We start from the raw sequence: 14,086 nt of genomic DNA on the forward strand, positions 1-14,086 counted from the left end.
TAAATTTATGAGTTATAATTGAAAAAAATCTTTTATAACTAAGGGAGGATAATCCCAGTTAATAGAGCAGGATACTATAAACTGATGATCAACCAATTACTAGCAATAAAATGAGAATAATGATGATGCATAATACCTTATAAGGTTATAAAATATCTAGAAAGTTCAGAGAATTGTAGGCATTGTTACTATTGCTATAATTCTTGGGTATATGTTTTCTTTCTAAACTAAAACTAAACTAAACTAAAAAGAAAAAACTTATTGAGTACATATTATGTACCCTGACTTCATCCTGAAAATTAAATCTTCAGGAGACAGTTACAGTTCAAATTTACTAAATATCTAGCTATATTAAGAGACATTCACTGAAAAAATATTAAAGAGATTGGCAGGGCTGTAGTAAACTTGTACTCAGTTGTAGAATAATGAGATTGAAGTTTCACCCCACACTAAAATTCTATTTCTGGGGCCAATAGATAGTACGGCAGTAGAGAGCTTACCTTGCATGCAGCCAACCGGGGTTCAAAACTTGCCATCCCACATGATTCCCTGACTACTGCCAAGAGTGATTGCTGAGTACAGAGCCTAGAGTAAGTCTTGAGCATCACCAGGTATGGCCCCAAAACCAAAACCCAAAAATTCTATTTCCAAATGAAAAGGTTTAAAGGTCTTTCGGGGGGGGGCAGGGAAATATGCCAATGGGAATGCCCTGGGGTTTTAAGAGGGTGATGTGCTTCCTTTCTTTCTTGGAGACCTGCTTCATAGTCACTTGAATGGAAACAAGTCTGCTAAGAATGAGTGGTAATGACCCACTGTCTCAAAATTCTGCTAGTCAACCACCATATATGTGATTAAAATTGACAATGTGCAGCTGGTTTAGTCAGTGATGTTGGATGTACTTCTTTTTTTTAATTTTTTAAATTTTATTGAATCACCGTGAGATAGTTACAAGCTTTCATGTTTGGGTTACAATCTCACAATGATAACCACCCATTCCTCCACCAATGCACATTCCCCAGCACCAATATCCCAGGCATACCCCCCTTTCCCACCCTCCCCCTGCCTCTATGGCAGACAATATTCCCCATACTTTCTCTCTACTTTTGGGCATTATAGCTTGCAACACAGAGGTGAAGGACCTATACAAGAAAAATCACATGAGGCTGTTCGATGTACTTCTATTCAAACTTTTTTTTAATAGAAGGGAGAATCTTGCAAGTGGTTCTCAGAAGGCTTAAAGGCTACTCTTGGCAGTTCTGAGTCAACTGGGATGTTTGACTAAATGCTACGACAAAATGCACACTTCTCAGGCCTTATGGTCCCAGGACCACCAGAGTGACCCAGCAGAGATTAGAGCCTAAAGGTGCTCAGCAGCTATACCACTTGGGTGGAGAAAGGGAGGATAAATGGTTCTAGGGATCAATCCAGATTGAATGCATACAAGACACGCACCCTAATCCCTATTCTATATGCCTTACTAACCAGACTTTAAATTTTGGAGTTTCTCTTCATTTGGTCTTTAAACACTTGTTTTGGAGATGCCATTTACATTCTTACTTCTAAATACCTCCTATATGCTGAGGCTCATTAGTGTCCAGAATTTTCTCCTTAACTATGGATTTAAATGACCCACAAACTAATTGATAGCTCCACTAGTATACCCAAAGCTGAATTTGGGATATTTTTCCCCAGAAATGTACATCTTTCCTACCCTGTTTTCCCTTTTTTAGCCGAAGGTAATTTTACACTTCTAGGGGTTCAGGTCAAAATCCTCAAAGCAATGTTTGACCCTTCTATAACTTTTATCCAATTCTGAGGAAATACTTTCAAAATCTGAGTTATGAGTCACTATTCACCAATTTCACCACTACACACATGGTCCAATCATCATCTCTTGCCTGGCTTACTGCAATGTTCTCCTCACCAGTTTCCCTGATTCCCCTTGACCACTCTGTGTTTTCAAAATGTAGATCATTTTCTGACATTCTGTATGATTCCTTATTAATTATGATCCCTTAATTGTTGTAAGTCTTTACATGCATAAACGACACCAGGTGAGGGGTACTAGGGATGAAACTCAAGGTATCATGCATGCAAAGCATGTACCCTATCACATCCTAGTCTCGTATGTTTCATAGGAGAGATTGTGATTATCCCAGGTAGGCTAAGTGCCACCCCAAAATAGAGTGGTGCTCTGAATGTGCATTGAATGAATTAAGACTTTTGCAGTGTCTTGTCATTTTTCATCTAGTCTATCAAGAACAAAGCAGAGCAAGCAAACACTGGCATACTAACTGACCACTCATGCTATCTTTGTTTTAATCTCACCAGTCAAATGACTAACTTAGAACCAAAGGTTTTACTGTTTTATAATGACATCTGCTTTCATTGTATACCCTAAGTGGAAGAGATTGTTATCTTTTATTTAGAGGGAGATGGGGGGTAGAAATTTTGGACTACACCCAGCAGTACTAAGGTCTTACTTGTGGCTCTGTGCTCAGAGATCACTCCTGCTGCCATAGAATAAGCCTAGGTTAGCCATATGCAAGGCAATTGTCCTACCTTCAGTACAATCACTCTGGTTCCCAAGATAACTGTCTTTTATGGGCAAACTATAGTTTAAAACATGTTTGAAACAAAATTTTCTTTCTGAAAAGAAACGGAAAAACACTTTATGAATTCTTTTTTCACTCTTATAGCTCATGTAAATATATGGCACAGGGCAGTAGTTGATGGTGTCTGTGGCATCATAAACATCCCTGACGTCTAGATAGCAGAAGCAGCTACTGCTCAGCCAAAGTTGGGGGAAGAAAGTTGCAGTGAGCGAACAAACCCTTGGCCTTTGACTACAAAACTGAGGTTACTGGCTCCTAAAAGACCATGATCCCGGAGGCCTACTAACTATTTTCGGCACCCAGTGGCTTCTTACAGAAATACCTCTTAGACTGTGAACTGAGCTACGACCCCATGCCGCCTCAGGAGGTGAAAGGTTTTTCTCTCTCAGCCCTTCCTTTCTGCGGTGGGCGGCAGCGGCGGTCTCTCAGCGACCACCATCTTACAGAGCCCGCTAACCAGAGGTACGAGTTTGCAGTGACACAACTTCTGGCAGAAATTTCTCTGGACTTAATTACTAAAATACCAGAAATCCAAAACCGTGTGGCCACAACAGCTTCATATACTCTTCATTCTCAGCAATGGAAAACAAATTATCAAATGATGCCTTTTCAGCAGGTTTGATTTTTGGTAGAAAATTCCAAATAATAATAGTGAGTTTTCTGTTAAAATATTGAATGTAATCAAAATATAACAAGAGTAAAGTGAAGATCATTAGCCACACAGGTGTGGGGGGGATGGGAATGGAGGTATACTAGGGTTCTTGGTGGTGGAACATGTGCACTGGTGAAGGGATGGGGGATTGATCATTGTATGACTGAGACTTAAACCTGAAAGCTTTGTAACTTTTCTCACAGTGATTAAATTAAAAAAAAAAACTGAGGTTACCAAGCACTGGAAAGAAGAGGGGGACAAAGCAGTGGACTAAACGTGACAAAAGGACAGAGATAGAGGCTCAGGGACACCGGTGATAGTGGAATAACTCTTTCTCAAACCATGAAAGTTAATACTATTATAATCATGTTATCTTAGCTATGGATATAGGACTGGAGAAATAGCACTGCGGGTAGGGTGTTTGCCTTGCCCACGGCCAACCTGGGCTCAATTCCTCCATCCCTCTTGGAGAGCCAGGCAAGCTACTGAGAATATCCTGCTCGCATGGCAGAGCCTGGGGAGCTACCCATGTCACATTCGATATGCTAAAAACAGTAACAAGTCTCACAATGGAGACATTACTATTGCCCATTCGAGCAAATCAATGAACAACAGGACAACAGTGCTACAGTGCTATCTAAACTATAATCAAAAATTTAAAATAACATTTCAATGAAGAGATACCCATTGTGGGGATGGAAAAAGACAAAGAATGGATATTAGGTTAATATAGATTTAATTGAAAAATGCTAAGAGGAATGGTAATGTCACAAGGGAGAGCGTGCATAAGAAAATTAAATGAATGAAATGTAGGGAGTATAAGCTATGAAAAAGAGAGAGACAGAGAGAGAGAGAGAACATGAACTCTACTTGTAGAAATAAGAAAGATAGGACACAATGTGGAAGTAGGTATTGTCTTAAAATCTCTTATAAAAGAGCTGTTTAACTCAAATCATAAACAGCTGTTATATATTATTGGAAAATCCCTTTCGTTGTCTCCATGTCTTTAACACCTAGGGAAGAACATTATCATAAACCCAAAAGGCTGAGGAAAGTATTTTACATTTGGTATATGCAAGATTTATTTCTCCTTAAACCCCCTCATGTATTAGTGTTTATATTTTAGAGGTTAAATTATACCATGCAACAACAAGAGGGAGAAATTTTTCTTTAAAATAGATGAAATACACATTTTCCACTCTTTCCTTGCAAGAAGTTCTGCTCTTGGGTCAGTAAATCACTGTACTAAGCAAGGAGATAATGGAGCAGACAGCTAAGAACAATTAAGCAGAAAATCAGTCTTACACAGGCATTCATTGCATGATCCAAATGACCTGTCCAGTACTTAAGAACAAAGGGAGCAAGTTCTATCTAGAAAATAGCTAGTTTCTTAAATGATATGTCAAATTTGAATTTGAATTTGAATTGAAAAGTGAAGCCAAAACTGTCATCTTATATTTCACACTGAAGGTAAAACAAAATGACTTCTCTCTCCTTTCTGTCTCTCCCTCAATCTGTAACTGTTTATTACATGAGTGAAGAAACCAATAATGTTTGGATAAACTCTTCTTGATAGATATGGACAGTAGGGTAATGGAGGGACAGTGATAAGAACCAGTATTTTATACAAAAACACAGAGGTTCACTTCATTGCCAATTTACCTTCACATCAATGACATAAATGGCAATTTCCTGGAAAACTGGCAAAGGAAACGCAATAACTAACAACTTTTTAAAATATAAGCTATGGGGCCAGAGCAATAGTACAGCAGCTAGGGTGTTTGCCTTGCACACAGATGACCCTGGTTTGATCTCTGACATCCTATATGGTTTCCCAAGCACCATGAGGTGTGATCCCTGAGCACAGGGCCAAGAGTAAGTCCTTAGCCCAGCTGGGTGTGACCCCAAAACAAACAAGCCACCAAAAAATAAGGTATATTTCTGATACAAGCTACAAATTCTGATTTTGATCATTTAGCAAATCATAATACTGAAAACAGTCAAACAGCAAACACATTTCACAAACCAAAATTTGCATGAATAGAAATGATGATCAGAAAAGTTGAGAGTATTGGAAGTTCAACATGGGTTGATTAATACAGTGATTTTTTTTAATTATTAAAGGTTCAAGGAGTCCAAGTAAAAATTTTATTCTCAGACACTGCTTTGCACTATAACATGGTGTTTATAGACTAGATTTAGAAGAGTCAGGGATTGTCTACTCTCCGCAGCCCTATCTAAATACTTGTTACTTTGCCAATTCCTGTCGCATTCTGAGCCAATTCTGTTAGCTACCTGATAACCTTCTAGCAATATTTTTTTGCCCAAGTTAGACAGTTTTTCTCACTTGCATGCAAACCAAGAGTCACTGCTGTTACACTTGGCAGAGCCCCTAACATAAGGTAATCAATGAATGTTTATTACATAAATGAATAATTATGGCATGACTATGTATCACTACCATATTTGTAAAATAGTGTTAATTTTTCTGATTCATAAAAGATGTTATCATTCAATTTTGAAAACTTCAGAAAAATATAAAATAACAAATAATTGACATCCATATTTCTACCACTCAAGGATTGCCAATGCTTTATTTTTGTTCCAGTTTTTTATTTGCCTATACAATATTTCCATTGATAAAACATACTACTGCAATGCAATGCTGCAATGAATTGATTATTTATACTTAAAATCATAGAGAAGGCTGCTTCAGGTGACTAACTGGCAAAAGAATCACTTTTAATACTTGGATTTTTAAGACTTACAGTATTTTAACTAGTCCAAATGTTTAGTTATATGGGATTGTTTTCAATTATATTATTGCAAGTAATAAGCAAACTTTAAAATATTTGGCTGTACCTACTTCCTTAGAAAAGAGTAAAATTAAAAAGCAAGAAAAATAGTTGTGTCAAATAATTTGAAGTTTTAGAGCTTTTAAAAAAATGTTCAAACTATTTTCCACCATAACAAATGATTTATATCATGTAACCCTTCCTTCCATGGCAAATGAGAGTATATTTCTCATTGTATCTTTGCCATAACTGGAAATTATTTTAATATTACTTGCTTTTTAATACATTAAACATGACATCTCATTTTGTTTTGTTATTTTTTGCATTTTTGTGATTCATAGTAAAAATATTTACTATGAGCAATACTTATAGCAATAAGATAGCAGGTAGTATGCTTTCCTTACACATGGACACCTGGGGTTCTATCTTCTGTATGATTTATCTATCTATCTCCTATCTATCCTGTTTGGTCCTCCAACCCCACCAGGAGTAACCCTTAAGTACAGAGCTAGAAGTAACCCATGAGGTCTTCCAGGTTTGGCCCCAAAACCAAACAAATAAAAACCTGATTAAATGATCATTGTTCTTTTTATTACTTCCTTTTGAAACATTTATTCAGATAATTGAAAAAGTTCATTGGGATGATAATGTCTACTTATTAATATGTGTTTTTCATTGCAATATTACCTATTCTGTCAAGAGACATGTCAATATTTTTCACTGTGATTATTTTCTGCCTTAAGTTTTTTATCTTTTGCATCCAAAAGTTAAATATATATATTGAAGGGACAAGAGACACAGTACAGTGAGTAAGGAACTGGCCTTGCACATGATGGCCCCGGGTTCAGTACCCAGCACCCACAATGGTTTGTGAATGATTTCTGAGCACAGATCCAGGAGTAAGCACTGAGTTCCATCAGATATGGCTTGAAATTAAATAAATAATTAGTGTAAAATATATTCTTCTATACATATTCTATAAAATCTATCTTTTGCTTTGTGGCTATTTCCATTAATTTTGTATTTAAAAGGCCCCTCCCCTAAAATCAGTTAAATTTTTCTACTAGCTCATTTTCCACTAGCTTAATTTCTCACCTGAAACATAAAACTTCCAATTTAATTGGAATTTACTGAGTCATGTAAACAGAGATTCTTAATTATGTTTTCAACATACTTAGTGCAATAGGACAAAGTTCAACAACAACAAACAGACTATATGATTGATATATAAAAATAATCATTTTATAGTGTCTTTCTAAGAATAAAGTATGCTATTATTTGTTCATTTATATCTAAGTAAGATAACTATACCTTTCTCCATGAACTTTAGATAATTGTTAGATTTCCTTTTTTTGTTGTTTTTGCTTTTTGGGTCACACCCAGCGATGCTCAGGGGTTACTCCTGGCTTTGCACTCAGGAATTACTCCTGGCGGTGCTTGGAGGACCATATGGGATGCTGGGGATCGAACCCGGGTCGGCCGCATGCAAGGCAAACGCCCTACCCACTGTGCTATCGCTCAGCATTTTTAAGTATTATAAGTACATTTTCTATTTTTCTAAGTAATAATTTATTTTATATTTATAAGTAGAATGATTTTCTAATGTATTTGGTTGATAAATATATTTTGGGTAGTCACAGTTTTGATCATAAACTTCATATCCAATAACTTAACTGAAACTTTTTATTTCTTTAGGTTTTTATTGATTTAATTTTGCATTGGGTACTTTAGAACAAAATCAAGATGATGTCTGATGTGTGGTAACTTAGAAAAAAACTTACACTTATATACATAAAATATTCAATTATTTTTAAAATACCTTTTTATGAGAACAATTTAAAAATTGTAAAATTGGGGCCACCCATGAAATCAAAATATAACCTATGTTCCTGAGTTGAACTACAATTTATTTCCCTAGAGTATTCATTCTTGCTATTCAGAACTATTCAAAAAGGACTCTGAATGAGAAAGACATCAAGTCACTTTCATTTGGATTAAACAGAATCAAGCAGTTCAGCTGGTGACTAAGAATTTTGACAACCATGGAAGATAAAAAAAAAAAAGCACACAGGGAACTTATTCACCTATAGAGAGCAATTCATCTCTCATTTTAACCCCAGAGATAAAGCCAGGATGATTTTTTTAAGTGGAATAGGATCCACCTAGATATATTCAAAAAAGCAACTGTATGCTTTTCTACAGATATGTATATTCTTTTTCCCCCAGATAAGCATAAATTTACTATGTTAAAATAACAGGGTAATATCTACTAATTATTAATTCAAGTATGCTGTGCATCAGATACAGAGTCTATATTACTGGGAAAGTCTAAAGGGATATCTATAGTAATACGTAGGAAAGGCACTAGAGAGAATCTGACATAAAACAGAAGTTCAGTAAATTCTATTACCATTACACTTTATATGGTTATCATTGCTATTGCTATTAATCTTTAAAAGGCTAAAAGTCCATTTCCATCATCTTACTTGGGACTATCAGGGCAAATACAAAGGTCCAATAAATACTTGTGTGAAATGTATGTTGACAGACAGATGTATTTTTACAAAAGTCTCAGTTGCCAGAAAATATTTTGACTCAATCCTTTACTGCTAGTTTTAAACCAAATCTTAGAAGATGGATTTGTTAAAGCCAAAAACATTCCTCTCTGGAAGTAAAAACAAGGCTCCTAAGATGTTCTTTCAGTACGAAGAAAGGTGGGGGAAAGTTTCTGGAGAAAAAAATAAGATTTAAATTGCACAATTTAATTAAATTCAACAATTAAATTCTTGAAAGCAGAATTTCTTCTTTCCAATCTTTTATTGAGCACTTTCTACATGCAAAGCACTAATAATCACAGAGCTTGCAGACATCAGATGTAAAAGGTATTAAATTTAAAAGAGCCAAATAAGGGGCCAGAGTGATAGAACAGCAGGTAGGGAGCTTGTCTTGAATGCAGCCAACCCGGGTTTGATCCCCAGCACCACATATGGTCCTCCAGGAGTGATCCCAGAATACAGAGCCAGGAGTATAACTGAGCACCGATCAATGTGGCCCCCAAACGAAAAGAGCCAAACAAAAAGAAAATTGAAAATTTAGATAAGTGATGTGAAAGAAAAGTGGAAGGATGATAAAGTATTTGAATTGGTGGGGTAGGATACCAATGAGTGTGAGAGGGGTACAGCTTGGACAGAGTCAAGTCTCTAGGTAGAGGTGTTCAGGATGTTCAAGGAAGGGACAGGTGTGACAACAGCAAGAGGTAAAGATGCCCAAGAGCAAGTTGGCCAAAGACCCAAAGCTCTGTGAGTTTTTGGAATCAGTCCTAGGTGTGTGGATGCATTCTGTGAAGGAAACTGACATCATTCTATCTGTTCTGGATGAGAAATCGGAAGGGTTAGGCAAGAATCCAGGGGTCTTGACAGAAAGCTATGCTTGTAGTCTAGGGGAGAGTTGTCTTGACGTTTGATGTCTGATTGGAGAACAGAGGGGGGAAATCTATTAATTTAATATGGAGATGTTAACATAAAGATGACATATATGACATGACTAAGTGGTTATTGAATCTTAAGGGTAAAAGAAATGGGGAAAAAATGTCAGAGGTGATTCTTCAGGCTCTGACTGAGGCAACTCCAATATTAGCAAAGCTACTTATCAAGAAAGACTAGAAAGGTGATAAAATTGTGACCTTTTGTTGTCATTGTCATTTTTACTAGATTTTCTGTTCATGAGTTTTATGTTGTTTTGATAAAGCAGCAAAAAGGAAGGCAATATTTTAAAATCCCCTTGGAAGTGAGTATAACACAGAGGTTTGGGATTGTCTACAAGTTGAAAGTGAAATCTGGCATTCAGACTACATAAGACATATGTAAGATATTTTGAATGTCACTGATCTCTTCCATGTTTAGGCAAACAAAATTTCAAGTAGCTGGATTAAACTACTTTAAAGTAGTTTCTGAATGTATTTTCTGAATGCATAGTACTCTCAGCTGTCTGTTCATATTCAGATATAATATTAATAAAATATTAATGTTTTAATATATTAAATATATTTATTATATTGATATTAATATAATATTAATGTTAATATAATATTAATGTTTTGAAACACAGATCATAGGAATATTGGTCTTCTGGGCTGAATATCATCATTCCTGTCCCTTCACATACATACACAAAATTCATGCCTTCCTGGAACCTGTAAATGTGACCATATTTGGAAACAGGGTCATTGCAGATGACAGGTGAAGATGAGATCATAATGAACAGGGTAGATCTTAAATCTGTAGTGTATAATCTCCTTCTAGTGAGGAACTTTAGACACAGGACAGACACAAAGAAAAAAGATGGTCATGTGAAGAGGAAGCAAAAATTGGAATTCTGCTCCCACAAGTCCAGGAACATCTTGAAAAACCAGCAGCTGGGAGAGGCAAGAATAGATGACCCCAGAGTCTTCTCAGGGAATCTGGTCCTGCCAATGCTTTGCAGAACTGAGATATTAAAAACAATTCTTATTGTTTGAAGCCACCTAGTTTTTGTAACTTCTTATGGCAGCTCTAGGAAACTAGTATAGGGAAATGCATAAGATCACACATTTGTGGTAACTGAGTATAGCGCATAGTAGACATTCAATAAACACCTACTTTATTTCTTATAATGATCACTATTTACAATGTCTTGATGGCTTACATTATGGGTAATCCTGATATCTACTCATGTGGGTTGTCTTGTCTTTATTCCTAGGCTTGTTTTGTACAGGAGGTGGAAGCTGAAAGTTGGGAAGTTAAAGAGCTTCCAAATAGATCCCAAGTGTAACAGTGGAAGAGCCAGAGGTCAAACTCAGATCTGTGTCATCACCAAGATAATGGATCTTCCTTCTGCACCTAGATCATTTTAGTAAGTGACAGAGTGAAAGGAAGACACTGCCAGACTGTTTTCAATGCCTGCAATTAAAGCCCACATTTAATTGCAAAATTAGTCATTGGGACATAATATAGCCAGTCTGTAGTCATGCACAGAAAAAGATCAAAATTTGATTCTAAGATCGCTGTTGTCAATGAACTTGCCATCAATTTCTACTGTTTCCATTAGCAGTGCTACTGCTTTGCACATATGTATTCCAAGTCAAGGTATTATCATCAGAAAGGACATTTATAGCTTTGCATTATTGAAATGCATTTTCCTAAAGCATTTACCATCTTATTTTGATGATACTGACTCATTCATGCCACCTAAAGAGACCATAACAATAAATAGTGTAAACATGAAGGGAAAGTGTCTCTAAACTTCATAGTCACAGATGTCCATAGCTTAAATTATAAAGTAAAAAAAAATTCTAAATTTACTTTCTCTCCCTAACTCACTGAGTTGTGCAGCTGTATACAACAAATAAGCAAACATAAGTCAAGGATACCATTATGAAGCATCAGTTTCATAGAATTCTAGTGTAGGAAAGGCTTCGCAAGAGTTCCTGCTTAGCTGGACTCAGGTAAGATTTTACTTGCCACCAAAAAGAAAAATCTGAGAGATGTTGAGTAACCTAAGACACTATGGCTATCTTTGAGTAGAATTCTATGGCATGCCAGGCTCCCCAATTTCCCCTAGAGTGTAATCAACTGTCACAACTATTAATGGCACTTTTCTCTGGCTTTGTATCAAGTTCTCTCTCTCTCTCTCTCTCTCTCTCTTTTATTTTAAAGATTATTTGTTGTAAAAAGAGACCGCCACACATAGCCCCGATGACCCAAATTCCCTGATACTTCATGTTGAATTAACTCATATCTCATGTTCTCATGTTTGAAGTGCATGAGCACGTGCGGGCACACCACACACACACACACACACACACACACACACACACACACACACACACACGGTGCCCATGCACTTCTTTCCCAAACTGGCCACTGATGATCTCTAGACTTTTCAAGTTTACCCCCAAGGAGGCTGGCATCACACACAATTTTGACAAGAGTTTGGAACCAAGGTCCTCTGTCCACAGCGGTGCCCACGAGCATAAGTTCTCTCTCCACTCCAAGTCACCACGCATACGTACACCAAGGCAAGTAACAAAGGAAAACATAACCCAATAACTGCTCAGCTATAGCATCTTTCATTCCGCACCTACTAGAGACAAAAACCATACGGAATCCAAATCTAGCAAAGATGTCCAACACTGCTCTGGAGAAGCAAGCATCGTGGCACCCCCTGGGTGTGCGTGGCTGTATACACAAAGAACTGGTGCTGGGCTTGCCAGCAGTCCTGGGGACCAGCGCGCTCCCCGGACTGGTACCCGGGCTTCTCCCTCATGCCCTCCCACCCAGCCGAATGCAACTCTCCTTTATTTGACCCGTAGAGAGCCCAAATTGGAGGGTAGCGCATGGCTGTGTGTGTGGCGGAGGGGGGAGGAGGAGGTGAAGGGTGGTGGAGAGGCGGTCCCCGCATCCCTTTTCTCCAGCCAGCCGGTCCCCCAGCTTTTGGCATCTCCTAGGAGATGCACAATTGCGCGCTGTCACAGACGTCCGCTTCGCATCCTCTCTGGGCAGAGCAAGATGCCTGGGGTCCCAGACGCGCGCATTATCCCCCCACCCCCCGGCGGCCCTCCCTGCACCCACATCCAGCCGGGCTCCCCGTCCAGGAGCGCTAGCCTACCTGGCGGCTGGCTGTCAGCGACGCGGCCGTGCCTACCCCCTTCACTGCTACAACGCTCGGAGCGCCATGTTCCCGGTCTCCGCGGGCGCACGCCGGGCAACTACTACGGGCTGGGTAGGGGCAAGAGGGGCGGGGGCCAGCGGGAGGGGGTGGTGGGCAGAGCCCAGGCTTTCTACTCTCCGCCCGAGCCTCCCCCGGCTACTGAGCATGCCCAGCTCCACGACTTTGCCTCTAGGACTGTCCAACGCGCGCAGGCAGCTGCTCCGGGTTTTCGCGGCAGCCGGCGGGAGGCGAGGCTGGAGCAGCTGCAGGGGGTGGGGGTGGAGCGGCGTGTTGGGGGGTTGGGTCGGAGGGGAGTGTCTGTGTGCTCCGGAGCCCCAGCTGGAGAAAGCAACCTTGAGCTAATCCAATCACACTGGGCTTCAGCCCACCCGGGCGGGGCAGCTCCTGCGCGCCCCTTCCCCACAAACTCCGGGTCGCGGGAGGTTCCGTGCCCGACTGCCGGCAGGTCTGGGTTTAGCTCCGGAGGAAAGCCGAGAGCTGGAGGGGGCGGGACTGGCACGCCAGCCTCTTTGCGACCCCACCTGGCCGGCCCCTGTGCGTCCCAAACTTCTACGTGCGAAATCACACCGAGAGTCGGATTCTCTTGGTCTGGCCTGGGGCCTGAGATGCTGCAGACCAAGCAGGGTCCAGGTGATGCTGAAGTCGCGGGTTCCTCTGACCTCACTGGAACCTCTGTGTGGCTTCAGTCACCCAGCCTAGAGGGGACCCTGGAGACCAGACCAGCTCAGCCCCTGCCGCCCAGCCGATTGCATAGTACCTTGCTTGCTACACGCGAAGGTGCCCGAGGCAGCGTTGCTTGCATCCCTAGGAGGGCTCTCCTTAGGGTTGGGTTCTAAGCTTCTGGCACAAACTGGTTTCTCTCTAACTTAGAATCTGAGGCCTAGGGGAGGGTAAGGGGGGTCTGGAGCTTATTCTCGGTCTCTGTCTCTGTCTCTTTCTCTCCCCACCTTCTCTCTGTTTCTCTCCCACGCCGCCTCTGCTCTTTAGGTGAGTGGGCTAGCAAACTAGCAAACGATGTTTTTGCCTTGACTTTCCTCCTGCTATTCCTTAACTGGGACAAAAACTCAGACTTGGCCATCCCAGTATCTATATATTCTATATGTGATGGTCGAATTGGTCACCCTTAATTAACAAACTGGCCGATAAGAGAAAGGACTTTGTGGCGAGAAATGACAGGACTAAGATAAAGATGTGCCTTCATCTTTACCTATTTGCCCACTTCCCTCCCCCACGCCCCCAAGAATGATGAAGAATATTTACCATCCTTACTGCAGGAGAGAACTACACAGGACCTATCTTACATTTTCAGTTTTGGA

General features: G+C 39.7%; 1 protein-coding gene across 1 annotated transcript in view; it reads right to left on the reverse strand.

Annotated features, from left to right (window-relative positions):
• Window positions 1-12,969, reverse strand: part of PAK5 (p21 (RAC1) activated kinase 5) — a 334,226-nt gene extending 321,257 nt beyond the window's left edge. Inside the window, exon 1 of the mRNA XM_004610926.2 lies at window positions 12,708-12,969. The gene's annotated coding sequence lies outside the window, so the exon portion shown is untranslated. The remainder of the gene's footprint in view (window positions 1-12,707) is intronic.
• Between the last annotated feature and the right edge of the window lie 1,117 nt (window positions 12,970-14,086).

This window comes from Sorex araneus, chromosome 3 (genome assembly GCF_027595985.1).
Source record: "Sorex araneus isolate mSorAra2 chromosome 3, mSorAra2.pri, whole genome shotgun sequence".
Taxonomy (NCBI): domain Eukaryota; kingdom Metazoa; phylum Chordata; class Mammalia; order Eulipotyphla; family Soricidae; genus Sorex; species Sorex araneus.